Source organism: Crocodylus porosus, unplaced genomic scaffold (genome assembly GCF_001723895.1).
Source record: "Crocodylus porosus isolate Cpor-Errol unplaced genomic scaffold, CroPor_comp1, whole genome shotgun sequence".
Lineage (NCBI taxonomy): Eukaryota > Metazoa > Chordata > Crocodylia > Crocodylidae > Crocodylus > Crocodylus porosus.
Window position 1 is genome coordinate 219,854,215 of NW_017728886.1, and position 9,712 is coordinate 219,863,926.

At 40.1% G+C, this 9,712-nt stretch overlaps 1 long non-coding RNA gene across 1 annotated transcript in view; it reads left to right on the top strand.

Annotated features, from left to right (window-relative positions):
- The window catches only part of LOC109319825, a 61,194-nt gene extending 57,827 nt beyond the window's left edge, over positions 1-3,367 (top strand). Inside the window, exon 2 of the long non-coding RNA XR_002103636.1 lies at positions 3,253-3,367. This is a non-coding gene — a long non-coding RNA (uncharacterized LOC109319825). The remainder of the gene's footprint in view (positions 1-3,252) is intronic.
- Positions 3,368-9,712: the final 6,345 nt, after the last annotated feature.

The window sequence follows — 9,712 nt, forward strand, 5'->3', positions numbered from 1 at the left end:
CACACACACACACACGTAGTGTCTTCCATTTTAACCAGGGTAAAATGTGGATTTGGGGGTTACTTTTTTAAATCTGAAAATTGAGGATTTCCTTTTTTTAAATCAGACAACACCGGGATCCCTGCCGGTGAGGAACAGCAGCGGCCTGCCTTCCCCCTGGGCTGTAAGATCCTGAAGATCCGGAGCTAAGTTGAAATAAAGGTCCCAGGAAAGAGCCCAGGGGAAACTGCCAGGTGGGTTTCAGCTGCCCCGTGTGAGCAGGGGACGGGTGCGCATGGTCTGTCCACAAGCCGAGGCGGGCCCATCTAGGATTCTGAAGGGTGCACAGGTTGGGACACATTATCACCTGTAGAAGGCAGGGGAGATTGCACTTTATAGACTGACCAAAGTACATATATGGGGAAGCAGATTCGGGGGGGCACCCCTTGCTTTGAGTCCTGCTCCCCTCAAAGTTTAAAGCCAGCTGCCTGGCAGTAGCAGCAGTGTTTCTGATCAGGGAGTCACTTGACTTCATGGCTCATTTTAAGTGAGGCGGCTCTTCACTCCACAGGTGTTAACAACCCTCTCTTTTTTTAATAGTCTCAATGTTCCACTATTCAAACCATTGTTTTTCCTGCAATTTGCTCTTTGTTAGCTGTTCCTAGTAATGTCTCTCTTCTGTGTCACAGCCCTGCAGACTCTAGCTAAAACCTTAATTTAGGTGTGGTAATATTAATTTAGGTGTACAAATGAGTGAGAGTGATTGGGGGCACTGTCAAGACACTCAAGAAGGCCTGGTTTTGTTTTATGAATCAGAATAAGAGATGTACATTTAACTGTGACAGCTACAGGACTAAAGAATGCTATCTGTTAACTATTTTCCCCTAGTTCATTCTGTTTTTTAAACTTAATAGGTAATCTAGCAAATTAGTGCATATTGCCATAAACATGTATTTGGTTTTACTTTGAACTTGAACTGAGTAATATATTTACTCACCTCCCAGCATATTATTAAAACTTTAAGTTTCTGTTTAACAGGTGAAAAATATGTATTATTATATATGATGAAGTTATATGCAAAACTACATGTGTGTGTATATTAGATTTTGAAGGTTAGTTTTATGTTTACACACACACCAAATCTAACTTCCTTGAGTGCCTTGACAGGGACAGCAGTGTAGGTTGTAGCCTTGTTGATCTAAGGACATAGGCAGACAAGGTTCTTTGGGTGAATCTGATATCTTTTATTAGACCAACTTAAATAATTGGGAAAAATGTTAAGCAAGCTTTCAGGTTTAAAAACCCTTCGTCAAGCTGAGGAAGTTTCTGCAATTGGTGTGTGGTCTTCCTGGATAGAATGAAAAGTAAAGCAGCCAGAGGCTGGGCTGGTATGCAACCCAAAAGCTTGCTTCAATTTTTTTTCCAACTACAGTAGTTAAGTTTTTTTTCTGAGTTAGCTAACTATTGTGGCATTTGAAGCTGTCATTTTTCCCGTTTGTAAATCTCTCTCCATCTGTCTATATACTCAGGATCTAATAGTACTCACTACTTTCTGGATCCTGGGAAGAGAGATGCTATGTAACAGCAAGTACTGTCATTCATAGATCCAATACAACAATTGCTTTGCTGGAGCTGGATAATGAAAGCTGCGCCAGACTGTGAAGACTCTGTACCGGAACACTAATGAATGACATCTCTATACCCTTGTAACAGACCCATTTTCCAGGCTGTTTACTTCTTTTTCTATTTATTTATGTTGGTCAATAAACAATGTGCATGCTTACAAATTGCACTGAGATACTGAAAATAAGGTGCAGTTTTACATTAGCATCTGCAAGGTCCCCTTGAGAGCAGCACTTAAAGCACCTCAGTGCACTTAAAGCAATTGTTCAAAAGCACCAGGACTTTATTACATAGTTTAACAATTTAACAAAACAGAGCACTAGGTAGGCTTGAAACATCAGAGATTTAACCAGAGCTTTCTCCTGACATAATGTTAAATGCTGAACTGTGCTAATGCTAAGAGCAAGTTGTTTTTAGAGAGAATTTAGATAAAGAAAATTAAATTATTTTACTGGTCCTGTTATCTATAGTTTTGCTTGCTCAAAAAAAAAAAAAAAAAAAAGCAGTGCTTGCACAAAATGAGTGGCAGGGTAGACATAGCAAGGGACTTTGTGAATAGCCAAATTGTCACAAACATTTGGCATGCAGTGTCACATGCCGAAGACAATCACAATAGAAGGCCGCAAGGTGCCAATTCAGGATGTCCGGACACTGGAGGAAAAAAAAACAAAAAAACAACAGATTTCAGGTATTCCATCAAGTCTGAGACAGCTAAGAAATATGAGCTCCTGCTAAAGTAGAGGAGTATTTGTTTACATCTAGCATATACATAGCAGCAGAAAGAAGTGATTATGATGATGTCATGAAAAGCAGCAAGCAGATAGATGAGAATATAACCTGTGTATGTGTACCTCATTCTATCCTGATGCTCAGGAATTAATTTAGCTAGGCATGTAATTCCCTGCAGTGAGATGCACCTTCAGATCTTATGCTGATATTTTATGACTGTGGCAGTGTTTCATAAAATAAAACAGAACACAGAATGATGTCTAAAATTGATGTGTCTGGTATTATAAGAAATCTTTAAAAACCCAGACAAAGTATTCTTTTTTAACAGTATTCCACTTGAAATTTTCAGCTTTTACCCATCCCTCTCAAGTAGATGATTTTTTTTTATGATAGATCTGTTCTCAGTAAGACCATCAGCAAGATTTGAAATTAAATACCTTTTCTCCAAAACTAGCTGGTTTTAAAATTTATACTATCATAGGCCCAATAACAATAGGAAGTCTGTCAGGGAACAAAGTTGCAGCAGAGCAGAACCTCAGATCCACCATTTCTCCTTGGGGGAACAGAAATACTTAGAGACCATTATATACCAAAAAGTAGTCAATAATCAGGGCAGCTGAGGAATTAGTTCAGTGCTTCCCTTTAGGTCTTTTCATCACCAAAGCAGCAGTAAATCCCTAACACAGATGAAAGCAGTCTTTTTCTGATTAGAAGCTCAGTGAAGGACACTGTACTTGTTCCTTGCTCTCCCCATGAAGATAGACCTTCTATAATGCAGGAGGATCACTAGGGTTGATGGATAGATTTAATTTACATGTCTCTGTGCCAATTAAACTGAACCTATCTCATTAACTATAAAAAGTTAATAAATGGGTTTCCAGAGCATAAACAAATATAACCTTATTTAATTTTCCTATACAGATACGAAGAGTATTGTCCTGATCTCTTCTCCATCCAGTTATTGCAACACAGTTAATAAGGGGAAAACACATCTACAACTGCTATGAATAAAACTAGCCGTCTTTGTTTGCCTGGATTCCTTTTCCATTCTGTTCAATGGTACTGCACATCTTCATTTTCTTTGTCAGCAAGCTTTCAACCCCAGACTATCTTTAAGCATTGATAGAGAACAGTACTATGTTCATGTTAGACCAGCTATCAGAATCTACCACCTCTAGGGCCTTACAGATAACCATATTCCAAACCCCTCGACCTTAGGTATTCTTTCTTGAGAAAGAGCATTGAAACCCTCCATGTTGTTGTCAGGCAAGGTGGCATATTCTCTTTTTATTTGTGGCCTTCTGTGAGCTGGTGCAACCCTCCCTTTAAGTGCAGAGCATACTCATCTCTTGCCAATGTCTATAATGATTATATTTTTATATGACAGTAGTGCCCAGGGGTTCCAGCTTTGATCAAGCTGTTTAAAACCATTTATATGACTTCTAATAAAATAACCCCACAAAATTGGGTGAGTGTAATACATAAAGGGAAAATGGATGAGGTCAAAGGGACTAGCTATACCCATAGCTATATTTTTTGTGTCAGTTCCTTTTTTTCCACCAATTATGTAAATAAACAAGTAAACAAAATGATTTCAGAAGTCCCTCCTGGTTACCAATTCAGTTTTAATAGTTGAAAGTACACTATGCAGGACTGGGCCAAACCAGAGGCTATTTTGCTTTTATCATAATAAATCTCAAAGTTCTTCAAATACCAATTAAATCTAAAATTTTATTTTGAATTAACAAAACATGAAACCTTCCCACAGCTCACCCTGAGTTATACAGCATTAAAGTTAGAAGCAGAGGATTTGGCCCTTAGAGGAAACGTATTTCAAAACTAACTCACATATGCATCATAGATCACAGGAAAAATTACAGAAAGTGCTTAAAGGCCTAATTTCCAAATGTATTTCAATGAATTCAAAACGAACCCTGCCCCAGTGAGAGGAAATGAGAGCCCTGGCCTCCAACCCTGAATTAATGTTTTAACCCATGAGCTATTAGAAAAAAAGGAGGTAATAGTATCCTCCCCCCCGACACACACACACCCCCATCTTTTTGGTGAAGCTTGGTATACTGGAGAATGCCTTTTCTCTTTATTTATGTTTGTTAGGTAAACAGTGTGCATACTTACACATTGTACTGTTACTAAAAATAAAGTTTAATCTTAGCATCCAATCCACTTCAGAATTGCCAGCATGTAAAACAAGTTGATGCACTTTGATCAACTGTTCAAAAGGTGAGATAAGCAAAGAAACATTTAAGTTGTGAATCCGGAGAGGAATGAAACAGGAGATAACCATGCTGAGCAGATTATCAGCTAAAATGAAAAAATTCAGGGAATGCCTAAGAGTACAGGTTAGGCAACTTCAAAGTAGAAAGCTTCAAGTAAAGTAGAAAAAGCAAGCATCTAATAGAGTTTAGGTGTTTCTAGAATTAAGCAGAAAAAGATTGGAGCTTGTAAGGAACTACATTTTGGACTTGGACACTGACAGAGGTAGTTGGGCACCTAAATACTGCTTAAGTCTCTTTGCGAGACTTAAACTCCTAAAATCTTTACAAGCCTAAGGGTCTAATTTTCAAAGGCATTTAGACACTTTTCAAGATGCAGATAAGTGGGGTTTTCAAAAGTACTTAGGTAGCTTAATCTCCATGCAAATAGGCTTCTAGGCGCTTCTGAAAATCTCAATTGGCCCACAAACCCTATACAAGTTCTGGCTTTACAGCACTTGAAAATGGCAGTCAGGCTCAAGAGTAACTTTGGGTTCATACTGCTGGGTTTTTGGTTGTAGCTGTGTTGGTCTAAAGCCATAGGCAGGCAAGGTTCTTTGAGCAGATGTGATATCTTTTATTAGACCAACTGAGTACTCGGAGGAAAGTTCTTAGCAAGCTTTTGGGTGCAGTCACCCTTCTTCAGGCATAGGAAGTCTCTGCTATTCATCAGAGAGTCTCTCTGTTCAGCAGAGATTTCCTATGCCTGAAGAAGGGTGACTGCACCCAAAAACTTGCTAAGAACTACCCCCCCTCCCCGAGTACTCAGGTGGTCTAATAAAAGATATCACATCTGCTCAAAGAACCTTGCCTGCCTTTGGGTTCATACAGCACAGATCACTCCCAGTCTGCATTCACACAGTTCACCTTAAATCACATGAATGTAGAATGGGAGCAGCATGTGAAATTGTTCACTAGTTCCCAGAGACATAAAGGGAAATTGATATAAGAAACTCAAGATGAGAAGAGTGGCAGATGGCCTGTGAGGAATAGCAGGTCTGGAGGGGCTGCAGTGTTGGGGCACGGGGTGTATAAAAACAGCCCAGCCAGAGTCAGGAGGGTGGGAATAGTACAACCTGAGACTTGGGGCAAGTGGCTAGGTTTTCCCTGGCCCAAGTCCTTGCTGCAAATGTGAACAAGCATTCATGAGATCAAGTTAAGTCAATCTCCATCTAAGTTAATACACCTGCTCAGGTAAATTAACTTAGATTGGATGTGCCATTTTTTGGGTGATATAAGCCCTCTGCATTCTTGTACAATTGGGTGTAGATTGATGTAACCCTAGTTTGGTTGTTATAAATGGGCTATATCACTAAAGCCACTAAAATTGTGACCCTACCTCTCCAGCCACATGGACTGTGACACGTGTGAAGGAGTGGCACCAGATATTAATCACCGTGTACCCAGGACACCAATGTTTATTGTCAGAATGAAGCCTCCCAAATACTCTGGAAGTTTACTGTGGGTTGACTATAGTTTTGGTAAGATATTAGACAGTGGATTTGTATAGAATGGTTTGGATAGGGATGATCCTGCCTCAGGCGGTGGTTGGACTAGATGAACTCTGGAGGTCCCTTCTAGCATTACCTCTTTCTGATTCCCTATAATGCTATCACAAGTTATCTCTGGATATCTCTAAGCCTCTAACATTCTGAAGTGTTCTCCAAGCATTATGCAATAGTCATCTAAACTAACCATATCGTAGCAGATATCCTGAACTACATAAATAAAACTCCCATCAAAATAGCAAGCTTCCTGGCAGGTACCTGGTTGGAGTTCAACTACAAAAAAAAAAAAATCTGCTCCCATGAGTATAAAATACAACAAACTCAGAATTCCTAGCCCCCATCTGTAGCAGCATTGGACGTTTATTGTATACAGCCTTCAGTGAGGACATAGCAATCAGGAATGGAGAATCAGACCCAATGTTTTAAGGTAAGTGCTGCTTTGTAGTCACCAGAGGAAGCACAGGGGTGCAAGGTTTGGGATTTCCTCTTATGCATGTTTTGATTATTGTACACTTCCTAATTTCTCAGTGAAGGAAGCATAATTATTTATTTAACTAAAACTCTGATGCACTTAACATGGCTTCTTTTACATTTGTGTTACTATACAATTTGTAGCATTTGTGTACTTTTCTGGGTCATTGTACAAAAGGGTAATTTCATTTGGACAATGACTATCTTATTTATTTCACAAGTTGCTAAGCACTCACATATATCTGACAATATTTTGGGCTTGGCAGTTTTTCCCCCCCTTTGTGAATAAGAACAGGCTTTTATTTTTTTTGAAATATTTCTATACCTTAATTTCCTTTGATGAGATATATTTACACCTATGGGAAAAAAATGATGGAGTGTTCTGTGTCCTGTGAGAGATCCTGGGTTGTGTAGTAAACATACTAATTGGGTATAATTTTCCACATGCTTACACTTTGTAATTAACATCCTTGTTGTTGTGACAAACTCATTGTATTTTAGCTGGAGTTTGGTTTAATACCAGCTAGTTGCTGTTAATGAGTCAGTCATAGAAAACTAATATGCCATTCAAGGAACATACTGCCTAAAATGGAACATATTCACACAGTTACAATTTGATAATGGAAGCAAAATGAGGTCACGCCTTCAGTTTGCTTCAGTAATTCGCAATATTAAATTATTTGTAAGAGCCAGAACTGCTGTACTTTCGTATGCAAAAAAAAGAATATTCTGAGGATCTCTGTTCTTCCTAAATGTTAACTTTCACTTCACTCTTGTGGAGTGTACTATGCATAAATTTTAGTACATCCATTTTACAATTGGATAAACTGAGATACAGTGAATATAAAACACTTGCTTAAGATCACAAATCAGTGACAGATCTGAAAGGAGTATACAGGACAGGAGTCTTATTTAAAAGATACAATAAAGAATTTTGTAAGCTCTCATTCATTGTAGAGCTCCAGTTTTCACAGATTTTAAATTCAGATAATGAAGCCTGGTATCTCACAAATAATAGAATTCCACTTAGTAATTTCTTTCTTACTGTATAAATGGCCATTCCTGGACCTGATAACTTGCTGTTGAAGTAGAACAGATCTTTTAAAAAGACCAATAGCCACTTGGTCTTACTCAAAGCACAGTATATGCTTCCAGAAATAAAGAAGGATTCTGCAACAATGCAGACAACTGAAGCAAACTGTGCTAATACCAGTACACAAAAACATGAGATTGAGTGGGATCTCAGAGGTCATCTAGTCCCTCTATCAGGGCCCAGTTTAGAACCAACAGATTATCCAGTATATCAAGTCTTGGGGGGAAATATAATTATCTCACCAAGGAATACAGTTCATTCTTCCAGGTTCTCTCTGCTAAGACCTGCTACTCTTCTAAAATAAGTTATTGTATTCTTCTTTGTAAGATCATTCCTATGCAAGGGTATGCATGGGATGACCATCCATGTCAGTTTGGCTGGGACACTCCAGGATTGTGTACCCTGGTCCTGGCCGGTTGGTCAAAAGTCACAGGCTGGAGTCCAGCAGAGAGGCAGAGCAGCATGGTTTACCAAACAGGTGGCTGGACAGGCACCAGTCCTCCTGTATATGATATGATCAAGGACATAACACATGCAGGCAGGGTGGCTCCTGCTTCACCCCGCCTATCTTGCTCCTACACGGGAGCAGCAGTGTCTGCTGGCCCGCCAGCCTGGAGCTCCATACTGCTCTGCCTCCCTGCCAGACTCTGGTCCAGGACTTCTGAACAACTGGCCAGGACTGGGCTACAGAATCCTGGAGTGTCCTGGCCAAATCAGGACATACGATCACCCTAAGTATGCAACATTTGCTGCTCTTTTAACAAGGAGGCTAAACAGATACATCAGAACTCCTCTCCACAACCCTTAAGCTACTTGCTTGAAAGCAACACAAGTCATCTAATTTCCCAATTACAACTAAATTTCCTCTGTAATTTCTCTAGGATTCCCCCAACTTCTTGTTCAAATACCCAAACATCTCACTAATGAAGGAAATATGTGAGGAAAATTCTGCAAAGTAAACACCTGGGATGTGACCCCTGTATATCCAAGGATCATGCAGCTTGGTTGTTGCTTAATTTGCAAGATTTGTACAATATTCATTAGTTTTACCCTTAAACTGTTAATCAAAGAGAGAGATTTGGTATCCAAAATATTGTGTATTTTACATACCCAGTTACTGAAACTGTGCATGCTAAATGAAGGCAATATACGTATAGCAGGTGGATTATGGTCAGTAGTGCATGCAGTTACCTGTTCTGAGCTCAGTGAGAATAATGTTATCTAATGCGCATACATGTTCATTGGAACACTCTGTTCCCTCTAATGGCAACTGGCCTACAGCCTGCTGCAGTGATGTTTGACAGACCTCTGCCTTCTAGCTCAGGTAGTAGAAGCTCTGGCTTTTAGAAGTAGAGCTCATGGGATCAAGCAGTATTGCCAGCAAGGTAGTTTTATATCACTGTAAATACAAATGAGATGCACAAGTGTATGCCATTTGTTTTATACATTTGCTTCCATGAGTACAGGTTTACAATACAGCTTTCATCTCCCTTTTTTCACTGAATAAACAGCCTCAGTTCTCAGTGTGAATCTGATTAATATTTCAAACCAATTACCCTAGAGATCTGACCTTTTTGGCACCCTGCAAGTGGGAGAGATTGTCCAGGGTTCCTAATGTGCTGCTTAGAAGCTGTCCTCCATATGTACCTTTAAGGCATGTCCAGACGAGCGCGCAAGTGCCTCTTGCCCCATCTCAAACCGCTTTGAGACAGGGCAACAGGCAAGTGCAGGAATGAAAAAATGTTCCCCGCACTGCACTGTGGGGAGAAAATTAGACCCCTGGATATCCAGGGGTTTAAAAAAAACTAAGTTTAAAAAAGCAGGGCAGGGACCATGCCCTGAGGGAACCAGAGGCTGGGTCCTCCATGGAGACACTGGCTGCCAGAGCATATCTATGGCTGGCCCTTCACCCTGGTGCTGAAATGCATGGCCGGCCAGGCCATGTGTTCAGCATCAGGGCTCCAGTGCATGTAAGTAAAGGGTTGGGGGGCTGGAGGAGGGGACCATGTGGGGGTGGTCCTCTGCTGGCCCTGCCC